The sequence below is a fragment of the Argiope bruennichi genome, chromosome 5 (assembly GCF_947563725.1).
Source record: "Argiope bruennichi chromosome 5, qqArgBrue1.1, whole genome shotgun sequence".
Classification (NCBI taxonomy): domain Eukaryota; kingdom Metazoa; phylum Arthropoda; class Arachnida; order Araneae; family Araneidae; genus Argiope; species Argiope bruennichi.
Window position 1 is genome coordinate 8,823,322 of NC_079155.1, and position 27,897 is coordinate 8,851,218.

Genomic DNA, 27,897 nt, shown 5'->3' on the forward strand with positions numbered 1-27,897 from the left:
ATACGGTAAAAAAATTAATAAAAATTTTATTTTCTCAATAGAAAAGTCCTGTAAAAATAATTTTTTTGAGATTATTCTTCGAAATAACTTAGAAAAGTTTCTATACGTAAAAAATTTGTATTTTTTTTAAATAAAAAAAAATTTATAACATTTACTTAAAATCTTTTAATTTTTTACTTTTTTTAATTAAAAATATTATTGGCTTTTTTGGTATATGAAGTATAAAAAATATTGAATTCGACAAAATATTCAAACTTGGAATTTTAAGAGTCTCCAAATTTCTTATATCCAGAAACACTTTCTTTAGTATTATATCCTATGCTCTGTCTACCTATCTGTGACAATCTGTGAAAATGATAAATAAAAAAGACTTTAGACGGATAGAATTTACTCTATGAGCTTATATAGTAAATGCGCATATTATGAACTGGCATTGTGAAAACTGACACGATGATTGCAAAACAGGGAGACCTGGGTAAAAAAAAAATATTTGAAAAAAAATGTAGAATCTTTAATGAATCACCATTTAAATTTTGAAATAAATTCGTCACGATATTGACCGGTTTGTGTTTTCTTATGCATGTGCATATGATAATTATAAAAGGCAAAGATTTGTATAAATGAAGTTTGGTATTTGATCTTATAACTACAATTAAAATTCTATGTCAAATTTCACTTTCTGTCAGTAAGAAAAAGGGTATCTAAAATACACATTCGATATTCTAATATATGCACATGAATCTCATGTCAGCGAATTATCCAAAAAAACACTCAAAATCGTACACTATATTTATACATAAATATATATATAAACATTATATCACTCTAAAGATGTATCTTCCGTAACTAATTTTCTCCAGTAGCATGTAGTTAATATATACGTACAAATTTTCTTTAATATACTTTCATGTGGAAAAATAAAAACTATAATCATTTGTGGTATTCAAGATTTTGACCGGGCTCCAAAATTTTATGTAAAAGGAGATATATAGTTTCTTTATTGGAAGGCAAGCAAGAAAATTTCAGACGGAACGATTCCGCTGGATCTAAAATCCTTCTTTGTTAACATCTGTTATTCAAGAGGAAGCTATCACATTTTGCTTTCGTTAGCTTTAGGTCCAGTGTAGAGAATTTTGAACAATTCTATTATCATGTATACTGGATAATGTCACGGTTTATAATTAGTGTGCTAAGGACAAATAGTGTACTCACGGAAATAAATAGTCTAATATGTAAAAATTGATGCGTGTTTTATGATTTCTTATACTATTCATCTAATTGCGATAAAATTCGGGCGAGTTTTTCTGCACGCGCTCAAGAAGGTTTCTAACGAGAAAAAAAATTGCAAAAGCCTTACTTTGGATCATTGTAATCATCGCAGTGTTAAGATGTTACAAAAAATATCAGCGTCTTAATGGCTCAAGTCATTTTTTCATTTTTACATCTCTAATCTAAAAAAAGAAATATTTTTTCATGACAGAATGCATTTCCACTTTTTAATTAAGGTTTAAATTCTGGTAAAACTGTAATAATGTTAAAAATTCTTTTTTTAAATGTCATTTTTTGGGATGAAACTACTGTTATTTTTCTCTATAAAAAGAAAATATTTTTTTTCTCTATCAGAATATGTTTTTACTTTTGAATTATCATTTGCATTCTGATAGAACTATAATTCAATTAAAAACTCTTTTTTTTTCTTTTGAAAGTGATATTTCCTGAAATAAAAATGATGTCTTTTTTCTATGAAGAAGAAGGTATTTTTTTCTATAAGAATAAATTTTTACTTTTTAAATGTCTTCTTATTCATATAGAATTAAAATTACCAGTTTCCATTCAATTTTAATATAGTTTTAAGATAGTTAAACAGATCGAATCTTATTTATGACTCATTCAGTCATGCCATTTTGTTTAAATCGTGTAAACATTGTGTTTTAAAAAAAATTAGCACAATATAAACATTTTCGGTTAACATTTTCCATGAAGCTTTGGCAGAAATCGAAGATTTATGCTTCACGATCAAATACAAAACACTCATTCAATTTAGAATGATTGCATCATAACGTTCTATATATGATATTTACAATCATGATTTATTAAGAGATTGTTATTATAAGATTTGCTATCATGTTATTATATACTTATAACAATCCAATGTAGTGATTTGCTTGCATTTGTCAAAGCAAATAAACAGCTCTTAGATATACAGATCAAATATTAGTCTACATCTTTTGCAAATGCAGTGGATAATAAATAATTGAGGCCGTCTATTTTTCCTTGGTATGCCCGACCTCAAAGAAAAAACATTCCTCATATTTTTCTATTAGCTCAAATTCGATCTCAATATGAAATAGCCTTCGTGATGTATCATCATGTTTTGGGATTACATTATTAGTTGTGGAAGAACAGAGTTCAAACTGCGGTAAAAGTGCTGCAAACTTACAAACTGATTGTCTGGGATGAATGCATTATGTCAAGTAAGAAATCGATTGACGTGCTTGATCAAACTTTTCAAAATGTGCGAGCTAATGCAGGCTATTAGGAGGAGTACCCATTTTGTTAACATGTGACTTCCGACAGACTCTGTTGTCGACATCGGCTATTGAAATCAACGCTTTCCTGAAAGTATTGCATGTATGGGGGCTTCCAGAAATTCACATTAAAGATCAATATGCCCAATTACTTATACAGCAATGCGTCAACCATATTTTTCAAACGGCTATTCGATACTGGTAAGTTAGAAAAACCAGTTGATGCCAAAATATATATATATTTTTTATTGAAATATATATCACTGTTCCATCGATCGAACAGTTAATTTTAAAAGCTTTTCCACAAGTGTTGCCATCAAATGCAAATATAACCAATGAATTTTAAAACATGCTATTTTGCAAAAAAAAAAAAAAAAAAATATGAAAGTCAATGGAATTAACAATGCAATCTACGAGCAAACTGCTTGAGAGTTTTTGACCCACAAATCGATTGACAGTGTTATGAATGTGAGCCAGATTTTCAACTATCTGTGTTTTTAAATTTGTTGAATTTCTCTGATTTCCCTCCGCACATATTGTCACTCAAAATCGGATCATCAATAATTCTTTTGTGCAACATTAATCCACCAAGATTATCGTACGGAATTAGACTCACTACCAACATAAACAAATCAGAAAAAAACTGATGCCAAATGTCATCGAAGCGACAATTTTGAATGGCAGGTCTGAAGGAGAGGATCTGTTTATTCCACATATTCCAATTCATTTCTACCGACATATAATTTGATTTCGAACGACTATAATTTCCCATTCACCTTGCATTCTCACCATCATTCAGAGCATCAAAAGGTATACGATCGACGATTGTTTCAAGAGTTTGGAAAGTTCATGTTTTTAATATGGTCAATTATATGTTGCATGTTCAAGAGCGAAACAGCCAAAAATGTTTATTTAATGTTGCATAAAATGGGGAAAAATATATTGTATATCCCAAAACACTTGAATAATCTTTTTAAATTTAATTTAATTGTCCAATGATCATTGCATTTCATTTATATTGTATATCTAAAGTTTTTCTTTTTGTCTTTTATTTGTATAAATATTTAGACAGGAAAGGAGGCACTGCAACGCAAGCCGAGCGCAACTTGTAGTATAATGAAAGGTATTTTTCATTCATAGAAATGGAGGAAAATAATAGTGATTTAATATATCTGGTTGAAATAAAGACTTGGTATTAAATTACAGTTCATAACAAATTTTACAAATCGAAATTTATATACTTCTTAAATTATTGTTTATTCTATAAATCCATATTAAATGAATGAAAATCGTTGCATGTTAATTAAATCATCTGAGATTGGCAGGTGAATTGTGTTTCTTTAAAACATACTTTGAATTTGAGTAAATAATCTTTTGATGAAATGTGTTGTGATTTATGAGTAGAGGAAAAGGTTTCTATTCTTACTCTTATTAACCCACGGGGGGGGGATACCTCTAAAAGAGGATGAGAGGTTTTCGGCGTGGTGGTTGGATCTCGCCATCCTGGAGGGTGCACAAAAAAAGGTGGGGGATTTTTTTTTTTTTTGAAAAGGAGGGAAAAAAAGGTCTGTATCCTCTCATCGATGACGGCACGTACTTCCTTTGGGAAGGGTTGTACCGTGGCCAGTGATGTTCCTTCGGACTCAACCGCAGTTCGCACCACTGTTGCTATTGCGGCTGTCCGGCCATTCAATTTTCTTTATCCGTGTGCCTTCGGACTGGTCGGAGAGTCAGTGATATGACTTCTTACTCTTATTTTTTGACTTAACATTACGTCAAACATCAAACACTTAACATTTCGATTTAATTTCTTTCATTTTATCCCAGAATTTTCCATCTAAGTATGTGGAACAATTAGTTGATTCAATCAGAAAATAAGTATCCCAATAAATAATCCTAATTCTTCCCTCTAAATCAATTAATCTGAAATCATACATTAGCTGGCTGTATCGGTTTGCAGAGTAACATGGCGAGTCATATTGTTAGGGAAATGACAGATTTGTTAAAACTTGGTCTTCAAATTATCATCATTTATTAGTTTCGCTAAGCAATATGTATTAATAAAAATTCTACTATGATCGTCTAAATGTTCTACTGAAATGACATTGCATCTTCTGAGCAAAACTAATGCTATTAGATACCTCAGTTCCAACAAATTTTTATGAAAATAATTACAGTAGAAATCCATGGCAGAAAGTTTACTGTTTCTGAAGTACTCTAAAGCTGGTTATTCACTAATCAAGATAGAAAGAAGGAATCCTTTTTAGTTTGCATTCAAATAAAGTTGACTAGAACTTTATTTTATGAAAATAATACATATTTTAATATGTTCACATGTGTCTTTCTTTTTTGAAACGAACCAATTTTTGTAAAAGCTTAAATTCCAGTAGATCGATTTAATTTTATATAATATTAAAAGGCCACTCTAAATTTTGCTGTTATTGAGTAAAAAAAAAAAAAAAAAAAAAAGATAAACCCACAGATGAAAGAATATCTAGATCAACTATCTCCTAATGGCTTGAAAAGAGAGAAATTATTTTCTGAATTATCTGTCATAAATGAAGTTTAAAGATTTAATATTTGTATATTTCATATTGTCTTCTTATCTAATCTAACAGGAAAAGCTTCAATATCATGAACAAATATAATATTCGTACCATTTCCATGTCAATAATCAGCAGTATAGTCTTAGAACACGTCATAAATTTGATACTATAACGGGCCCTATATACCTTTATCATGATATATCAAGACACATCATATTTCAAACTAATCTACTAAAACAAGTTTGATAGACATATAAGAAGAAATAAACCATTCGCTTTTAAAGAAAAATTTTTTCTTGTTTATGACAAAATGTCAGTATAATCCAATCCGTATGAAAGGCTCATATATATGTGTTTGTGTGTGTGTGTGTAGGAAGGAATAGTCGGAACATTGTATTGTCCTCAAAATAATGATATATTGCAATAAAAGAAAAAAAAACTTCTACATATTTTTTCATTGGTTCTTACCATCTTGTATAAATGATTCGTAATGTGTGTTTAATGAATGTTAAGAAATGGCCCGTAACTGGCCCATAATGAAGATATATTATTGCAGCAGTTGATACAAAATATCTTTTTTATTATTTTTCAATTTCTATTAGATAAATATTGAATATCTTTAAATACTACCTCCATATTATATATAGAACTGAATATAATAATGCGCTTAAAACTGCTGAGAATATTTGCATTTCTAATCCAATAAATGAAAATATAATGTTTTATCATTAGAAATATATGAGACTAGTTTAATCTTTTAGGTTTCGTATTTCAATGTCTAAAATAAAAAAAAATACCAAATTTTTATTACTTAACATTTTTAAAACAATGTAAAAGAATATATAAACGTCTTCACTCTATTCTAATATAACGGCGAAAGACCCTTTTTTTCCTAAGAGTGAAACAGTAATATAAATAAGATATTCATATTAAATTATTTTTTCTGAGGATCCAGACTACCAAGAGTACGAATTAATAACCTTTATTACAAAGTAAAGTGAAAACTTTTGTTTTGTTTTAATGGGAGTGAATATATCAAGTCGTTTTTACATTAAATTAGTTTTTTAAATTCATGTCATTAGCCTTTTAGTTGTAAAAAATAATTAAATATGCATATTAGTTTGAAGCATTGTGTAGGTTCGCACAATATAGTTGGGAAAGGCGACTTCAGTGAGTTCTGGATATGCCTTAGCGAATTAAGATGCAACTCTTTTGTTTAAGGCGCTCTAGAAAAAGAAAAGAAAAAAAAAACAATGTTAAACTAACACAACAATTTCTGCTTTGCTAGTTTAACGGTGTTTATTTACTATAGTTATTATCATGCTCACGAACCATGAAATTAAAAGTGAAATAGTAAAATTCATTATTTTTCTCTTTTCCGATTATACGCAAGATATTTTTCTAATTAATTTCTTTCATAAATCTGCTGATATTTCATGGATCTTAAATTTTCGTATTTGGTGTTTCGGCTGAGAGAAATATTAATGATCTTAGCTATGCCTGCCAATTGTCAACAAATTATGATTGGAAGATGTCCTCTAATATAATAAAATCTTATTATCTTCATGTATTTCTTTAGAACATTTTTAAAAAACGTCTGCATTGTATTTACATATTTATTGCATTTCATTTATGATAGTTTATTACTAATAATGATTTGAAATCGTTTGATGACACATGTGGAAGAAAATAAAATGTGAAAAAAAAACCATTGACAGTAAGAGGAAGCAGAAACAATAGCATTGATGGTAGAACCTCAAAATGATGGTTTTGATTTATCGAACAAGAAATGAGGGGGAGTGGGGCTACGAATATGAGTCATGACCAGGTCTGGAATATTAAATAGATAATTACCTGAAGACTGCACATCTATGATCTACTGATCTTCTAGATTTTTTATAATATTTTAAAGTTTCTTTCTTTTTAATATCGGGTTGTGCTTAATTATAAAGATAGAGTAGTCAAACTCAATCAAATTAAAATCATATATTAACAAAATTAATTATGGTATCATTTCTTGGCATTATTTTCGTATTATTTCTAAAGAATTGTCCTTGCAAGATTTATATAATGTTACAAGATTTTTTTTTTAAATTACGATGACCTGTGATTTAAAAAATAATGACCGATCCTATTAGTAGATATTTTTTTAGATACATTAAAAAAGTTATTTAATTTTTCAGATTACTTTTAAATTTCATTTGTGCACAATATTTTGATATAAAAAATTTAGAAAAAGCTCTGAAATTAACCGTTTTGCTATTTTTCTGTTTGAAAAATTTCGCTACTTCTATAAATATAAAATTGAAATCTTTATGAAAGAAATTTGGTTCTGAAAGTTTGAAATGAAACATGGGATTCGAGTCACCTAAGTCCATCTACAAGTATCTCCGGTATTTGATTATGAATCATTTATTGATGAATTTTCAGTTTATCTTCTGATCAATAATTCTGAAAATACGGGAATAAACATTCAATATTTGTCTACTGATAGACCCACTATTGGTTATTGGCGGCAAACTGAATATGAGAGCAAATTTGGGAGAGTCAAAATTTATTTTGATGGCTAATGACTTGTTTGCAATTTTCTTTTGAGATATAATATTTTATGTGCGATACTATATGAGACGAATGACAGCCATAATTGTTTATAAACTATATACAGGGAAAAAAAGGCACGATTTGACGAGTGCAGAATATGATTACATACTCACTAAATATATATATCTGTTCTGCCACTTATATTGAAAAAAATTAGACTAAACCAGTAAATCAACTCTTGTAAAATTTGTTCTCAATTATCTTGGCTGAACCTATAGGTTAAATTAAATCATGTTCTTAATATTGAATATATAATAAAGTTCTTTTCATTAGTTTTTCTGTCAACTAAATATATTATCTGTCTAAATTGCATAATACAAATTTACTTATTTTTTGTGAATAAATATGCATAATCAAAACATGAAATAAAATTAAGAATCGAAATGTTATTTATTAATCTAATTTTATTAAAGTTATCAACTGTAGATCTGTAAATAATTTACGTAAAAAAAGGCCTATTTTATTAAATCAGGTTAAAGATTATACATTAATATAACTTATTGGTAATACAAATTAAATAAAATAAGTCTGATACGGATTCCAAATTCTGATAAAACACCCAAACAAAGAACATGTTGTATGACTATGTAAGACATAAAATATGGGCAATTGGCTTAAGTAAGGCAGGGAATGTAAATTTTACAGAATTAAAATGAAAATTAATGTCTGTTGGAATAAATTATTACTCTAATAAATGAATAAATTCTCTTTAATTTTCAATAATGCATACAAAAGAGTTTATTTTAACAAGTCTTATTTCAGATGATTTTAACCATTTATATAGCTCTTTATATTACAATCGTTCGAATTCTCCGAATTCAATGAAACGATATTTCTTCAAAACGTAGCTGAGGGCAGAATTTCATTAAAAGCTTTGAAATCAGCCGTCCGCTACCAATGAATTCAAGAATAAAGTTCAAAGCTATGCCAATGGCTAATTAAACTCACATGGTAAATTTGGTTAAAATAATGGAATGCAAATCTTTGTAAAATGAAGATATCTTAAAATATACTTTGCTCTGTCAACACAGATGAATTACCAGAGTGGGATACCTATAATTCAAAATTCATTATCAAAAGAATTTGCTTCTGAGATAGAAGAACGTTTCCCTTTATAATTAATTGTTCTTAAGTAAGCAATGAACATGCACAAAGCATACATGAAAGTATGAAAGTTGAAATCTTGTTCTTTCAAATGAAATATAAATTAGTCTAATGTTTTTCATTCAAAATAAGCCCTTCTGACTTCACTTCTCGTATTAGAACGATTTAACGATGATTCAAAAGTCTGATCTGCATCATTACACGAAATCCCCTCTAACACATGCAGCGAAATTATTTGTATGGCTGATGTCGTTCAAAATAATTAACTTAATTTTATACTGTAGAAAAAAAAACTGCTAGAAAGGATTAGTGTTAAATCTAGCGAATGTGAAGAATGCTTAATGATTGCCAAAATGTATGCACAAAAAAGTTTACCAAGTCTTGCAATCTTTGCTGTTACAAATCCTTGTAATGCAACAAACATGAAATGCTTTTATCCATATATTCTGGTTTTAATGCAACAAATCTAGCTAAAAATCTTTTTGGAGCATTTAAATATTTCTGCTTTTTAATTGTTTGTCCAATTGCAATTTATTCATTGTGAATCACTCATAGTAGCGAAGACTATAATAGGCATTTTTTGTTTTTTGATGTTAACTTTTTTCTGGTTTGTAGTGAATTTTATTGACTCATATCTTGTATTTAGTTTCTTTCTTTTACGATAATATGTGGAACATCATATTTCATCATCTGGAAATTTAGATTTCAAAAAAATTGAATAATTTTCAGCAACGAAATTAAATAAATGCAATATGTATTTCTTATTAAATTTTTCCCATTGGTTAAAGTTTGTGGAACATTCATACATACTTTTGTTTAGCCAGATTTCATAAAAGACAGCACAAATAGTTAACTATTAAAATTTATTTTTAAAAGTTTTTTCCTTTGAAACCCCTTAATGTATAACTAATTTTTGGTATTCTAATTGAACTCAATGTTTCAGTACACTTATTCATATTTTAAATTATTTTTTCCTTTCCAAACAAAATAAAAAAAATATTTATGTCCCAGGGCAACATTCGATAAAAATTTCCCGTAAATTATTCATCAATTTATCAATTTCAAAGGCGTTTTATCATATTTCGCATTAAATTAAATCACAGCTCATTGACTCATTTAAATAATTCAACACGAAGCAAATTTAACTTCTCTAATAAATATTTGAGTTAATTTAATAACAGTGCAAACTTTTAGGGAATACATCGGCAAAACAACGAGGTATATACATTTGTAATTAAATCAATTCTAACACCATAAACTGTAATTTAATCTCAATCTTTGCCTTGTGTAGGAAAAATTGATACATTGTAAAGATCGTTAAATAAATAGATAGATCATTAAATGTCAACAAATTTGTTTAATAGGGATAGATAAAAATTGGAATATAATTACATATATATATATATATATATATATATATATATATATATATATATCAATTAAAAATATTAAATAAAGTGGAAGCTTGTAGTATATGATATTTTTGTTTGATTTTGTTCAATGATGCCTTTGCCATCTTCCATACCTAATTGCTTCATTTTTCTAGTAATTGTTTTATTTGTTAATTATTTCTTTTATTTGCAAAAATATGTTAAATGTGTGTTATTTAAATCCTCTATCTAAAATCTCAAAACGCACAAAGGAAAATCAATTTTTTGAAAAGAGCAAAATTTTGATATGATTTCCATCAGCGAGTTTTGAAGAGTATGAAAATCTCAGATGAATTTGTTTTGAAAAAATAAAATTGGGAGAAGGATAATGGTAGAGGAATGTAATTTTACTTTCGTGTAGCTCCTTAACTTTGAAAATGGTGAGCTAGACTGATTATAAATATATTCAAATTAGATGAATAATTTACTCATCATATTGAACCATTTTTACACTAAAGGTATTTTCATATGACTTTGTAAAAATATTTTTCCTTTTCAAAAGAGGGTTGGATAGCTGTGGAGTATTGAATATTTATTTTTATAGCTCCTTAATTATTGAAGATATGCAGACAAATTGATTATTAATATATTCAAATTAGGTGAATAATTGCCGCATTATTTTGAACGGTTTTTGCATTAAGGGCATTTGAGATTTATTATAACTTAGAAGTTTATTAATTTGCTTACACCGACGCATCGAGAGTCAGAAGTGTTATCTCTTAAGAAGTGTGGTTTAGTTATATTAATGTCCCTTTTTAAAACAACTATAAGACGGTATTGGGACGGGCCTCGCTATTTTAAACAGCCGTCAGATGAGGAAGACGATGCCTGAGCTGGCAGCCCTTCTCCAAACTTCTACATGACACCAGCAGGAGGACAATTGGCCCCAACGGATTTGACTTGTACAAAGGTTCTTCACTGGAATAGGACCTCGAACCTGAATCCCTCCGGTTCCGAAGCCGAAACACAATATATCGAGAAGTCAATTGCTCTATTCATTTGAGAAGAGCATCACGTTATACATTTTAGTTTTGCTGTTCTTTATAGCCCAGAGGGATCATCTATTAAATAAAAATACATATGCAAGTTTTATATATTTGATTTATTTTTATCAAATTAGAATAAATTAAAATTGATTGGTTTTTATTTACGTTTTTACACATTTTTGGAACGTAGGACGCCACGTTCCTACGTGGCGTCCTACGTTTTTATTTAAATTACCATTATTTTCCACACATTTTAAAAACATTACTATGATATCGACTTTTTTTTATTTCGCTTACAAGTTTTTGAAAATATAAAAGGAAACAAATTCCTTTTATAATTTCCTTTCTTGGGTATCTGTATATATGTCGTTAAATAAACTTTGCTTTTTAATTTGGATTCAACTTAAGCTTTTAAACAATTAAACTTACTAATTTTAAGCATATCTCCTGTAAAAATAGTGTTATTAATTAATGGGGTAATATTAGAACTTACTGTTTCTTAAAAATGAATATAAAATTAACCGCATCTAATGTAACACAACATTAGCCGAATTATACAAATAGCTGAAAACTTTCTAAGTGATTTTAATGAGATAAAAATTATGAATTTTCGATGAATGAATACAAGAACTGAAAAGTACATTAATTTTTGCTGCTGTATTTTGCACAAATATGTTATTTTTCAAATAAATTGCCGTTCCTTTAAAAAAATATATTACATTAACTGCCAATACTCATAGATTGGCAGTTATTTCTAGCTATTGATGACTTTATTTTTTGCCATGTTTATTTTACTATTGCTAACTTTATATTTTTGGCATTTTATTATTTATTAAAATTTTTCAATATACACCAATAAAAAAACGGATATAGTGAAATGGTGTTTTATTGATTTTTCAGCATTTTCTGTCAGACACATCTAAATAAAACACAGCCCAAACTTGCTTTTTCGGCATTGAATTCTATTTCATCTTTATGTTTATGCTGCCTTTTTCAAAATAAATAAATAAATAATAATAATAATAATTAATTATTATTAATTTACCCGTTAATTGACATCAACGAGTTAGAAGGAAAAGCGTTACCTTTTACATGTGTTTATACTGGTGTTTTATTGATTGTTCCGTACGTTTTTTCAAAAAACAACCAAGTAAAATAAAATAACTCAAAACTGCCTTTTTGGTATTGAATTTTTATTTCATCATTTTCTTAATGCTGTTTTTTTTAAATAACATAGCATAAATTAATGTTTTAAATTGACAGCAATGAGCTTATTAGAAAAACAGCCATTTTTTTTCATATATATTCAAACATTTGTCATGCATGTGAACAAATTTAAACTTTTTTCGTGAACTGAACTTTTATTTTTAAGACTAGAGAATTATTAAATTCGTTTGTAATGAATTGCCTTCTCCATTTAAACGAAGAATATCATTGAAGGAATTGAACCAGATTTTACGATGTAATAAATAGTTAGGAGGTTTACAACTTCTTTTTGCTCCATCCACCAGCCTCTAAGAATCACATTTAGACTGTTTTGAGGTCACTACGTAATCCCAGCTTACTTCACTCACTCGCCATATAGTTATGCATTTCTGCTAGAAATTTAAAAAAAAAAACATGAATTCTAAAAGAAATTTAAATTATTTTAAATCATAAGAACTGCTTCCATTATTTTTCATCAACTTCTGCAATGTATATGCAAATGTTAAACTGAGCCGCAAAAATATATTATTCTAAGTTCATTTATAATCAAAATTATTTATATAATTCTGCCATCGGTATTTATATATATATAATCCTTACGTACGTGCTGTTGCCAAATGAACAAATGAAGAAAGATCAATAAATTAGGCCTGATTTTACATTCACATAGGAATTTTATGTATATAGTTATTGGTGTAGATTACCTTCTATAGATCATGTAACTAACGAATTAATTCCATTAATATCCATTTCTTGAAAATTTATTTCGTCAGTCCTATTCATTGCTGCTAAAAGTCAGTTAAAATTTGACATATATACATTATTATTTTGGAGAAATAACAATATTTTTGGAAAAATAGAAACATAATGGTGTTTGCACATGCGTATTAAATAAGTCTTTTAGTTCTAGACTCCATTGTTGGAATTAACATAATTTGATAGTAAATTTTCAAGTGAGGAATTATTTATTTATATTAAGGTTAACATAATTTACAAGTGAATTACTGAAATGTCTGTTAGAAATTTGCAAATTTGTTTATTTTTTAATGAAGTTGCGAAAATATCGGCCTTTAAAATGCAATAGTGATCAAACTTTCAATTAATTGTATTATTTCAAGGAACAAGATAAATCGTGTTTTAGTTATGCATCGAACGCTTAATTTAAAAATATATAATAATTCTGTCTACAACGCTTATGACACGAGATTAATTCAGGTTTAGTTTAGTTATATTAACGTTTCATTTTAAAGCAATAGGGTTGTTTAAGAAGGAACTTGCAATTTTGAACAGTAGTCAGATGACGAGGACGAAACCTGAGTCGGCATCCCCTCTCCAAACTTCCACACAATATGACGGATTTAACATTCACCTAGGAATTTATTCAAAAAGCCTTTTTAGCACTATAAAATGGTAATTTTGTAAATCTAAAGTACTAAATCAAATGGAAATGAGAAGGTGATGATAATAATATAAAAATTAAAATAATGCATTGAATTTCCGAAGGTGTTTCTATTGATCTTAAAACGTTTCTTTTAACTAAATCTAATTTTTTCTTTCTAGCTAATTCTTTGCGTTGCAACTGTTACAGGTGGAACTAAAATATTAATATTTTGTATAATCAATACAAATGTTATAATTCAGACTTTTGATTGCCAGTTTATTTGCGATAACTTAATTGCAAAATCAACCTTAATCATTACAAAAATTCCATTTGAATATAGTGAAAATATGTCATTTTGATTGAATGAATCTCTTAAATTCACAAAATTATATGTTACGTAGAAGAAATGCTCACCAAATATGAAATTTTCTTGAGGAAAATCCTTCTGAAAATCACTACAAATTCCATTTGTAGTGAAGTATTTCTACATTCAGAAATTTGATCATAAAACTTGACTTCTTGCAGAAGAGATTTGCTGAATTTGGATTGGTATCGTAAGTTCAATTATATTAAATATTTCGACCGTAAAGTATTTTATTTATGTTGAAGCAATGGAAATTTGCTCGCTGGTATAATAGTTTTAAAGAAACCGTTAATTACTTACATTCGAGAATAGTTACATTTAAATTTCAATGATATAGACTATGCGCTGTTTTAAAGTAAGTAGCAAACGACGTTACTACATTCTCAGAGGAAAAAAATTAATGAACTATAATTCAATAAAATATTTTTAAATAGTTTAAACATAAGGTTAGCAGATTTTTTGTTTGTTTATTTTCAAATGTTACTCATTTTAGACTTCAATCAGTTTCATTTTATATCAATTGGATTATTAGCTCTAATTAGATAAATGTCTCATAAATCAATTGTATCCCTCATTAATCAAAAGTGAAAAGACCTAAACACTGCATAAATCAAGTGTTGGCTCAGGAAAAAATGTTTTAAAAGAACATATTGAAAGAACACTTTGGCTGAGAAAGAAAACGTTTTAAAAGAACACATTGGATCAGAAAGAACACATTTTAAAAGAACACTTTGGCTCAGAAAGAACACGTTGAAAGAACATATTTTAAAGCAACGTGTTTTTGTGTAATGCATGAGAGAATAAATAAAGTGGAAATGCTGCAAACTATAAAATGTCAAATATGAGTTGATATATTGTGAGCTGATGTGAACTGTAGAATAAAAAAAAGTTTGTCTTTCATTTTATTTAAAGAAATTGTGTTTCAATTTGCAAAGTCAATCTCTTAAATTGATAAAAAATTAATAATAAGTTTTTCTACTTTGAACAGTATTTTGTAAAATATTAATTACATTTTTGGAAGATAAAACAGACCTACAAAAACTCAACGACATGTTCTTACTTAAATTATTCTTTATTACAGTTCATGAAAAATGATTTGATTATTCAAATGTGTTAAACATACATTCTCTTCTATTCTGTATTGTTAAATCAATTGTTTCGTAAATTTTGTTTTTTCAATTCTATTTCGTTCTTTTCGTTTCGTTTCTAAGTTCTGGGGTTTCCAATGTGTTCTCAATTCAGTATATTCCGAAATAACCCTTATCATGAGTCCTATGCTCGGGTGATTTTTTCCCCAGAATTCAGCACTGCATTCTATTAAATATACTTACGAAGTTGTTTTGTGTCTCAAATCTATCCGTCCAATGGTGATTTTCCCAGCTGACTCCATTTAGCGCATGCGTAATTCGATGGAGCATGTGACAATTATCTTCAGCAATGGATCACGCTAGAGGAAGCAAGACAAAAAAGTACATAAATAAAAAAGTCCGAGAGAAGTAATCGAGGTGGCATGGGGTCAAGGAAAGACCGGAAATGCGTTAGTGCCAGATGACCTCCATCCACTCTCCCCCGCTGCCCATCGATTGATTTTCACCCGCTCGTCTTACTGGATGAAAATATAGACAATTTTTATTCTTTCAGATTTAGTTTCAGTTTTCCATCATATGTTATTTATTTAAGAAATGTTTTCCTAGTCTGTAGCTCGAGCTCAATTTAAATATATGTGTACAAATTTGTCTAAATTTCGCCCAAAATCAACATAAAAAAATTGCATATTACCTTATAATCAATTAGACTCGATAATAAATATTTAATTATTTTCATTAAAGGTGATATTTGATTATTTATCTCATATCAAACATGAAAACGCTTTAATCCTTTCATCTTAAATGCATACTGGCATTCCAAATTCGATAAAGATTTGTTTTTTTTACGAAAAATTTATAAATTTAATTCAGGAGTTTAAATAATAAATATTGTTATCATTTAATATCTGCCTATTGTAACTCTTTCTTTAATACTGATAATTATGCTCATCTGAAGTCTAAATAAAACGGCTTTGCTTAAAATATAAGTTTATTATTATTATTTTTTCATTTATACAGGTATCTTAATGATTAATATTTCCTTTCACAAATTATTTAAATAATTGTGTGATTATTTGCATTCATAACTTTTGAAGTTTGTAAATATCAGTTTTAAAATTTATTTTTATAGGAATACAATTTCCCATTTGTTTATTATTTTTTTTTAAATCCGTTACTTTTTGTTCTAGAAAGCATTGCTAATTCATACGTATTATTAATTTAAAATCAAATTAGATGAATAAATGGATAAAAGGTGACAACTATAAAGAGCTTTGAATGAATGTACTAAATACAAAAATTCCTTCTATTGATATATATTCAATTTATACAAATTATTATTATTTTCCTAAACTAAATAAATTAAACACCGAGGGTTGCTAAAAACTTTTTTCAATATTCTAGTTTTGATATCTATGAAAAATTGAAATAAAATCTTGAAGAAATGATTTCAAAAATTTGATTGCACGATTTTTGTTAAAAATGAGGAGACATTCCACCTTTAGACATTATCTTGTGTTCGTGATATGTTCTTCATTAATTTCTTGGTCTGAGAAAGAAGGTAAAACAAACAAAGGGAATTTGTTTTAGGTTTAGGAAAGATAAAAATCTATCATTAGTAATTTTTTTATGCTCTTTTCTTTAAAAATTTATAAACCGAGAAGTAAATTGAGTACTTCTGAAATAGAAGTAAATGAATCCTACATTTGACGCTCATATAAAGCTAAAAATTATCATAACCATTAATTTTTATGGGATATCTCCCAAAAGAACTCACTCTCTTTCTCATGATACTAAGTAAATGGAATTGCTTCCACAGTTTGTGTATCAGACTAAATGTATACATTATCCTTACGAGGAAATCTGTCATTGTCTATTTAGAATAAAATATGAAATAGTTTCATAGCAAAGAAAGACAAATTCGCAAACTAGAAATAAATATTTGATGATTTTAAGAGCGTAGAAAATTTGCAATGCCTATATAACTTTAAATTATGAAGAAAGAAATTATTTTATGATTTCTAACTATCGATGATTCAAATATAAAGTCATTTGAGTAAGTGGTTCCTTGTGTAACTAATCAAAACTTCAATTGAAAGTGTAATAAATAAATTTTTCTAGCACTTTAGTCTGATATGTTTTTTAAGAATCCATTTTAATGAATCTGCCAATTTGAACTGAAAAGGTATTCGAGTCATTATAAACAACACTACAAATTTTTTATTGAGAAAAACATGATAAAGATATTTAGTAGATAATATTTTCATATAAAAAAATCCTTAAAACATCACAGCATAATGGAACAGAAATCATACTAATGAAAATATCTTTACCGAATTCATTTTTTTTTAAATTTCACCATGCCTCAAGTATTTCAGCATTCCATTGAAGATTGATGTCAGATTTTAAATATTAAAGATAATTTTCAAAGAAACAATGATGAGTTTCCAATAGATAAGTACCATATTTTGACAACAAAAACATTATCTTTAATTAAAATCGAAACTAATATAATATATCTCATGTTCACTCTCGTTGCAAGCATTAATGACGATATCTAGTAATGCTGTAAGAAATAATTTCAGTTTTGAGTTCTAGAATAAGCATAAGTTCAATTGTATTAGAAATCGTAAGTGGCAGACAAGAATTTATAGAGCTTATTTCAATCTCGAATTTATAATTCAACACTAAATGTGTTTTAATACTATGTACCTCTCCCTCCCCCCCTCAGGGACACATCTTGAAATGCGTTGGGCTACACAATCACGAGGTCCCCAAGTGATCAGATCTGCCAGCTAGATTCTCCTTTTCTTAGTCTGCTACTTTCGGCTATCTTCCTTCCTTTCCTGAAGGCAAAAGGAGAGCACTCCATGAGAAATTTTCGCCTCTATGATGCTTCTTTCTTCTCATGGATAGCTAAAAACTCCAAGTGTGGCCAGTGCCATTACACGGTCAGTACACTTTGCTCCCCCCCCCTGTATCATCCGACCTTAGTCAGCAACCTAAGTTGTTAGTCTGCGAGGGATCAAGCGAATCAGTCATTTCTTGGCCTTGACATTGAGGATAGTTAATGCTCTCGGAAGTGATTCAGGCCTATAGGTTTCCGGCTAGCACTAAGGTAAACGCCATTGCTGGGAATGCCCAGAGTTGTATTCCGTGATGGATGGTCCCGAATGGCCCGAATCTTTTTTTCTATATCATAAATGGCCAAAGAAATTCCATTTTTCCTTGAAAGGTCATTACATAGACCAAACTTTATAACAAATAATTCGAATAATGATTTATTTATTGAGATCAAACTACCTTCCTCATGCAGAAAGCTTTTTCGGCAATAATCGGTGTTGTCTTTTCAATCAGATGACTTGTCTGAAATGAATTTTAAAAATATGCAAACCCAATAAATAGTAAAATTGAAAATTTTGGATACCATTCCAATTACTGTCCTGTCCACGCTTATATTTAAGTTATTCTAAAGCATTATAATTTCGTGTAATTGTTCATTGCTCATTTTGAAGCAATAGCAAAAGAATAAAAACTTTATTTAGTGACCAATATTTGCAACATAATTCCATTCAGCGGAACGGACAAATACTTCCCAGGAAGCAATATAGCCTTACTTTCTATTGTCAAAATTTAGATTTTATAAATGCCGGTTACATTAAATTATCGGTTAGACATTATATATTAGAAACAATTGTGATGTTTCCATTGCCAGCATTCCGGTCACTCGAAAGTCATTTGTTGCGGAAAGCTCGCTTGCACCTGGTGTGCTGAGAAAGGTCACTATAACCGGCAGTGTTGTGCAAATAAATAAATAAAATAAAATGAAAAAAATCCGTAAATTGCAAAGACGATCATACTTTATTCTTCCGAACTTACTGACGTTGGCAATTAGAAAATTAAACAATTTCAATTATAGTGCAAGAAAAAACTATCCTATCCCGAGGGCAGAGAAAAGATTTCACCATACCCTTAAACTTGGTATAAGCTATGTAGGTTTTGCACTTTTGTTGTTGTATAAGTTATGTAGGTGTTGGTCACTTGTTGGTCTTTTTGTGAGACTTACTTCTAAGCTGACTACAATAAAACTCAATATAAAAATAAAACCCACACAAAAAAATTTTACATTCTGATACACAGAACCCACAGTTCTGGTGCCTGTACCTTCATTTCAAATCTTTGCCCAAGCACACTATTGCACACACGCATACATCCTGCAGGCTGTGGCTATGCAAGCTTACACACGATCATTGGTCTTCGTCTGTTGTATTTACTTGCCCTCTCTTGACGTCAAGATCCTGGTAATTATTCGACCAGCTTTCCAGCCTTTAATGCATCAGCTTTCCAAGCCTTTAAGAAACTTGGCTATTTCAAAAAGCATAGTAATTTAAGGAGTTCGGATAGTACAAGCTAACGTGTACGACAGATTGGACAATTTATATCCAATAACTATACATCATCTGCTCAATAAGGATGAGATAATACACTTCTATGAATCCATTTGGGCATATCTGCTGCAATAACTGCATTGTTGCTCATGAACCAAGGAGTTTCGTACAGTGATGTTAGGAGGACCTTCATTAACCACATTTTTCATAAGTGGCAAAAAGCTTGTGATTTACAGATACACAATAATTTGTATCATGTGAAGTAGATCATTGGATTGGAAATTTTATATACTCTTCCTACATGTGAGGTGGATGTCAAGTTGACTTGCCTTTGTGTGGACCAATATGCTATATACATAGGTATATAATTTTTGGCAAACTCTTTCAGGTGTGTAAAAACAATCATAGTCATATTACTTTTCTTCATATTTTAACTGAATGTGCTTTTTTTACTCCACATTGTCTCCGCATTGGTTAGGGGCAATTGGAGGTTGAGAAATATCAACAGAATATTTAAAACTTTTTTAAAGGCTATTCGCTTTTATTCGTAAATTTAGAATATTTGAACTCTTGTTCTTGTCTTAAAACCTGGATAATTGTTCACCGATCGATTGTTTTAATGTTTGGTCATTATATCGTCTTTTCAAAAAATATGTATGATTTTAATGTGTTCAAATTTTAAACCACTGCTGTCCGTTGTTGTTGTTTGGTAGCATAGTACTTTAAGATTTTTTTATCTCTTTTTTCTTGGTTTTATAATATGAATATGTTTTTTATCTGAATGAATATGTTTTTTATCTGTTCATTGTTTTTACTTTTTGCTCCGCACATTATAGCTAATTATAACTCTTAAACAAAAAAAAAAAGACTATACAAGCAGGTTTACAACTATGCAAGCAGATTCTGCATATTAATCTGCTTGCATCGGAAATATAAGATCGATTTTTTGCTGTAGAGCTTTTAGCAGTTGTATATCGAGAGCGACATCCCAACCGCCGTTCCTACCTCTTATTTAAATAAAGGCATCAGTGACATTTCCTTTAGTTAATTTTACAACATATTATTTTGAAGTTCATGTTCTTTAGAAAGGAAATGCAAGTGCAAACTGAATGTAAATTAATCTTTTAATTTTTCAATATTCGCCGAATTACCTATATTCATATTAGTTCTAAGGGAGGATTATCTTTAAATATTTCTAAGAAATCGCATCCTTGGAAATATCCATAGTTTTAAAGTATGTAATTAATATTAAATTTTATTTTCGATTATTTATTTTATATGATTTTTTTTCACAGCAGAAAATAACTATGCCAATGGAAATAAGTTTTTCTGAAACAGAAATTTTGCCAAATGCCAAATTTCATTCAATGGCATACGTTCGGAATATGTATTGAGTATTATTTCATTAATATTATACCCATATTTGAAAAAAAAAATCAACACTTCCCTACTTTTGACTATCCGGAACCTCATACTTAAAATTATATCTTGATTATATTTGATTTAGAAAATCTAACTGACGCTTACTTTTTGCTGAATACGTACGAACTAATTTTACAGTGAAATAAATTTTCGCATATTAGTTTTTTTATCAATTTGAAATAAATCACTGTATTCTAATTGTTATTAAGTGCAATATTTTTCAATATTCAGCAATATTATGTAGAGAGAAACGAAACAATTAAACCATGTCTTCTTTTCCTTATTTATTATATAAGACAAAAATGATAGAATCAAGGCATTTCAGAAGAAATTTAATGTCTTGATTATCTTCCTAATTTTATTTAAGCGTGTTATCAATAATGATGAAAGACAAACAGAAAAGTTTTTTAGGAAAAGATTCTTTAATCGTATAAAAGAAAAACGTCGAGACTTAATTTACATATTAATTATCAATACATAATATGATTTTTATAATATTCAAATCATAGTAAAAATATTAATTATTATCAATTTTGTGATAAGCCTTAAACGAGAAAATTGAATAACATGAATAAATAAAAGAGAACTAAAATAAAAATGGTTTTAATTTGAAAATATGAATATTTTATAAAAATTTCAGTTTACAGCAATTAAAATTATATTTAAATATAAAAAGAAAGCTTATTTCTCATAATTTGAAAATGATTAGCGATTTTATTATCAATGGTTAAGTTGCCTTTTTTCTGAAATAAATGTAAAAATATTCCATTTTGAATTAAAAAAAATATATATTTTGTTATGTTTAATAAATTTAAGATCACAGAATTAATTTAATATAAAATATTAAAATAGTTTTTTTCCCATGAAATTCCAATTAGTGTTTATAATTAAACGAAAATTTGTTACTATTATAAATATTCTGAAATTTATGAAAAAAATATAAAATTAATTATCATATTTAATTTTCTTCAAAAATCTTGGAAAATGATTTTAATTTTAATTTGATAATTTTTTAACATCCAAAGTATTAAGACGATACAGCAAAAGATATTCTTAATACAGGCGACATCTGTATTTGATAAATGAGGTATACGCAATTATTGTTTTATATTGTATATTTTATATTTTATTTCAGACTTCCGTTCTAATAAAAAATGTTGTGCCAGTTTGAGACAGATAATAAAATACTAATAGAAACTTCAAGTTATGTAATAATTATTTATAAAAATTATCTTCAGTGTTTATTAAAAATTTAATTTAATAATTCATTAACTACATGATAATGACCTATTTCTATCAGAAAATAAAATATTTTGAAGTAATATTTTTTTTTCAATTGCAGCAATTCTTCATTAATACGGCGTTATTTCCTTTTAAATGAATAATGGAAAAAATTGTTAAATAAATATTTTTTTTTAAATTTTTCTGTTAAAGGAAAGAATATGTACCTTTTTCATTAAATTTTAGAACTTGTTCAATGACAGTATGTGTCATTATGCAAGTCTGAAAAATAATCATCATGCTTTAGGAATTAATTATAACTAATATGCCCATATGATGTTGAGATCTCATTCTTTTCAATGAAAAAATTATTTTAATTATTGATAAACATATAATTAAATTTATCTTCTTAAACTAATTGCCAATAATATATCTGTAAATATATATATATACAGTGTTACGAATTTTCGGGTTTGTTTGGATAGTGGTAGTGATATGGTGTGGAGAACGCTATATCAGCAGGCGGCAGTAGAAAAACAATGACGTTTATTTACACGAAGACAAGACAGCACACAGACAACGAGTACACAGACGACAAATATGTACAGCAGAGACGAACACAGTAAACGACAGGATTTAGCACACAGCACTTCAGTACTCGCCATACACAACGCTTTCAATCTTTGTAGGCGATTCCGCCTACTCAACCACACGACTTCGCTGCAGCTTGATGATTGGGTTGACGGGGCGCCTAGCCCCGGCAGGGGCTTATCCCCGGTAAGGACAGACTTCACAGTGCTTTGCTGTCTATACTTTGCTGTGGCTGTCTTCGACGAGATTTGGAGATGGCGAGTGTCAGGACTATTGTCTGATATTAGGGTGAGGGTGCAGGGGTACGCTCCGTTGGGCTTAGTAAGTTTTTACTGCTTGTGAGCTAGAATTGGCTATTGAGATACTGTTCAATTCGAGTTTGAAACAACAAAAGTGAGGAAGAAAAAAACTAGAGGGCTGAGATAAATTAAAGTAGTATATTACGGGGTCATCTAGAGTGTGTAGATGGTTTATATTTAGGAATTTTAGATAGTGCTTGACTTCGCCGCAGCTTACGAGTGCCTGTCTTTTATAGTTCCAGGGGGCGGGGCTAGAATCTTCCAGACCAATTAGGACGTCTCTGGGTGTATCTCGGTTCCTACTGGATGGATCGTGAAACTTCTCAAACTTTCCAGTATGATCCATTTTGCCGCCAAAGTCACGAAATTAATCGCCAAATGATCGCCAAGCTCTGAGGTCACTGATGCGGCACCCGCTCAGCATGCACAGGACAGATCGGTCTTCCTTACGATGACACTATTCGTGATGGGAAGCAAATTACAGGTTTGTAACAATATATATATATATATATATATATATATATATATATATATATATATATATATATATATATATATATATATATATATATATATATATATATATATATATATATAGAGAGAGAGAGAGAGAGAGAGAGAGAGAGAGAGAGTAGATGTCAAACCTATATAGAGTAGATGTCCAACGTATATGTCAATCAATGAAATCTTAAACATTTCATGTAATAAAAATCGGACTGATTTTTAGGTAATAAGGTATTTAAGAAATTCATTCTGCTTTCTGCTTATTCTGTCCTTACTGTGCCACTAAGCCTTTTTGTCACATGAGGATGACATTTTCGACCATGTTTTTTCTGTGCTTCCTGAAGAGGAAAATATGTCCCTTTTCTAAATCTGTACTTTGAGTTTCTGGGCAATATTTTTTCCTTTCTTTATTTCGATTTCGATCACTTTACTTTCCTGATGATGATCCTGACGCTGGTCGAAATAAATTAATTTTCATGTAATGGGATATTCAAACGCAGTTTTCAGAATTTCCATTAATAGAATTATTTTAAGGTATTTAACTAAGTAAGATTCTGAACGATTAATGAGTTCGATAAACAAATTAAAATTACAAAGCATACTAATCACCTTTGTTGACCAACTGGATCATCGAGATTATAAATGCTCTCTAATATTTTCTACTGAATATTTTATGTAGCTTGGCTTTCTTCAACAAAATAGTTTTAGGCTTCAAATATTAATAGTCATATAACTCATACTGTCACAGACGCTTTACCACATTTTGTCAATTTTTATTATATATTGATCTAATTTTCTGTCTGCTCTCTTAAGTTTAAATTAAGAGAGTTTATATTAAAAAGAGTATAATTTTTTAAATGAAGGAAATTGTCGTGCTGAAAGCGGGAGACATGCTCTTTTTTCTTTGACAACACGTATTTCTGAAATTGTGGCCTAACAGGTTTATTATTTCAAAAATCAACAAAATAAATGTTTAATTCATTTTCACAAAATTCCATGCAATCATTGATGTACTTCAAATAATTTATAATGCAAGTCTAAATCGGATATAGTGATTTGTTTGAATCATAGACACTGAAGATTTCGTCTTTTTTAAAAGAAAATAAAAGCAACGGAATATCTAATGCTTAACCTACATGTTTGGCGTTAGGGTGCATAACCGAACCATGTACCAAAGGGTCTTTGTTCAAAATAGTCTTTTCTTCTTTGTACATCAAATGCACATTCATTATCGAGTTTGGATTTCTATAGAATAAAGAATAATTTTCCCACCTTTATTTATTAAATGCTTCATCTATTTGTGAGCAAATTTATAAGAAAGCCTATTCATTAATTATAATTACTGCATGGATGTAAAATATTTAAACGTTTAACATCTTAAGTTACAGTTTAAAATTCAATATTTCTTAATCAAAATAATTGGATATCGTATGCATATGTAGAAAAGCATTTAATTAAATAAATGCTCTTTAATTAATTGTCAAGAAATTTAATCAAAATATTCTTTAGATTTCAAAGTACTTCTAAACAAAATTTGAAGACAATCTATTCAGTAGTAAGTATCATTTATAGAGTAACCGAAATTTGTCTTTTGGTTTTATTTATAAGATAAAGTAATTCTAGTAATCGAAAAGGCGATAACTGTATTCATTTTCTAAATTTCCCATATCAATTAAATCTTTCACTTACTTAAATGACAAATCTTTTCTAACTTTTTCAGAAAAGATAACGAAAATTAAAGAAATCGTGTCTTTATTAAACCATTTTAAATTAGAAATCCACTCAAATAGCTATATTCTTTTATACTCATGTATTTCATAATGTTTATAGTTTAATTGACTTTTAATTATCAACTCCAACAACTATTTCCCTTAGAGATTTAGTTATAGATATATAGCAGACATTTAATAAAACTGAATTTAAAAAAAATTATTACCTGCAGCTGACAAAAGTTTCGCTTAATCAATATAATTCTTTAAAACAGCATTTTGGCAAAAGATAAATATTTCATGATGCGATATGTTATCATTTGGATGTGGTTTACATGAACTTCTCTTTAAATTGGATCATTCTTTTTCCTGAATAAATTCTTTCACCGTCAAAATGTGCATTCAGTGCGTCACTTTTCAGTGCTGTCAGAAGCATGTGCCGTCGTGATAAATTCGCGAATAATGACTCTTTTAGCGACCGGTCTCCACATCTCAGTTTATAATCGGGTCCCTCTCCAGCTAGTAATAAAGCTCTGGTTGATCACTGGGTTTTAAGTCTAATGTTTTTCGCGTTAACAAGATTCTGCTCCGAGATAAATGTTAACTAAGCATTTTTCCGAAACTTTAGTGATTAATTGAACATGGGACATAAGTATAGGTTTAGACAAATTTAACTTTTATCTAAACTAAAATTTAGGTGAATTATTATTTCTGATGAGCATATTTTTGTTTCCCTCTTGATGTGTTTCATAAAAATTGGAAAGAAATTCTTGTATTTATAAGTTTTGGGAAATTTGTTTAATGCTTTAAGATATTAATCATGAAAAGTTGTCAATTTTTAAAAACTTCAAGATAATGGTATAAAATATACTTACTTATGATATGCATTAAAAGTATTTTCAGATTAAAATAAGAAATTACGAATTATCAATTCTAAATTTATCTCTATTTATTCGTTATGCTTAAATTATTATTATTGATTGAACATGTACGGTAGTAAGTTTTGATATCGTGAAATATTTATCTCTACGAATAATACAAAAGAATATGGGTAGGTATGTTGTTCTACGGTAGGATAGATCATTTGACATATAACTGCCTAATTAGGCACATATATACTTTGGAGGATGGAATTATGCACATGATCTTCTTGAAATTTTAAAGATAATTTTAAATATTAAATTATTTGGTTTCGGCATTTTTCCATAATAAATTTCGAAGCTATTTTTCGAAAGGATTTTTTATCACTATTTAAAAAATTGTCATAATTTATTTATTCATTAAAATAACTACCATTCTGAAAAACCTTTCTAATTAGTTGAAATGAATTCTAATTTTTCATGGAATAAAGTTGTTCACAAATTAGAACAATCAGTTGCATTCCCCCCCCCCCAAAAAAAAAGTAGAACATTATTATGTAGGCTCAAATAAATGTATTATAGTGTTAATAAATTAAAAATATAATCTAGACATATATTATTGTGTAAATGAAAATAAATAAAAATTTATTTATTTATCTAGATTTAATCTTTTATCCTGAAAAACATAAAAATATAAGACAATCGGTCTCAGATAAATAAAAATTATTCTTATCATAAACATATATGCATAATAAAACAAAGTTTTTTATTACTAGAAAACCTTTAACAAATCAATCATTGAACGTTCTCAAGAAATATAGATTTCAATGTATAGATAGTTGATATATGTGCTAACTATAGAAATATTAAAGAGTTGTGATATGAAAGGAACGTGATATTTTATAAATATCATTTTAAGGCATCAAATCATCTTGAGAAAAGCATAATCTCATTTATTGTCGAACATAATGTATTTTTATGTTACATAATAAAGGGAGTAACAATTTATTATATAATACATGCTATTAAAATTTAATAAAAATTTTAAATATTTTATCAATTTTATTTATATGAAATGTTAATTTAGATCATATAAAAATGAAAAAGACAAAATGTTGAGATGCTAAGGCTTCTTTGCAAAACATAATCATTTAATCATAGAAGTATATCAATTCAAAATATCCATTATAAAATTTATTCCAACTTTCTCTCTCACAGTATATATATATATATATATATATATATATATATATATATATATATATATATATATATATATATATATATATATATATATATATATATTCTTTATTTCTATGTATTTGTAGTCAATAATTTTTCGCAGATTTACAAATTCCTGCCATTTGTTAGTATACGAATATTTTTTTTTTATCTTGGTCTTACTGACTGTTTCTATATTTTGAAATTCAGATTTTTACTTCAAAATAAATTTCCCGCTGCTGCAGAAATAAAACGGATTCTGAAATTCAAAATCAATCTAAACATTTGGACGTAATTATTCAAAATAGGACCAAATATTTTCTATGCGGACATTTTCACCTCACAAAATTGAAGCTAGCCGCCGTGCTTTTAACAAATTTTAACTTTAGAAAAAAATAATCAATATAGTAGGCAAAATATTCTTAGTGAAATTTTGCAATAATTTACATAT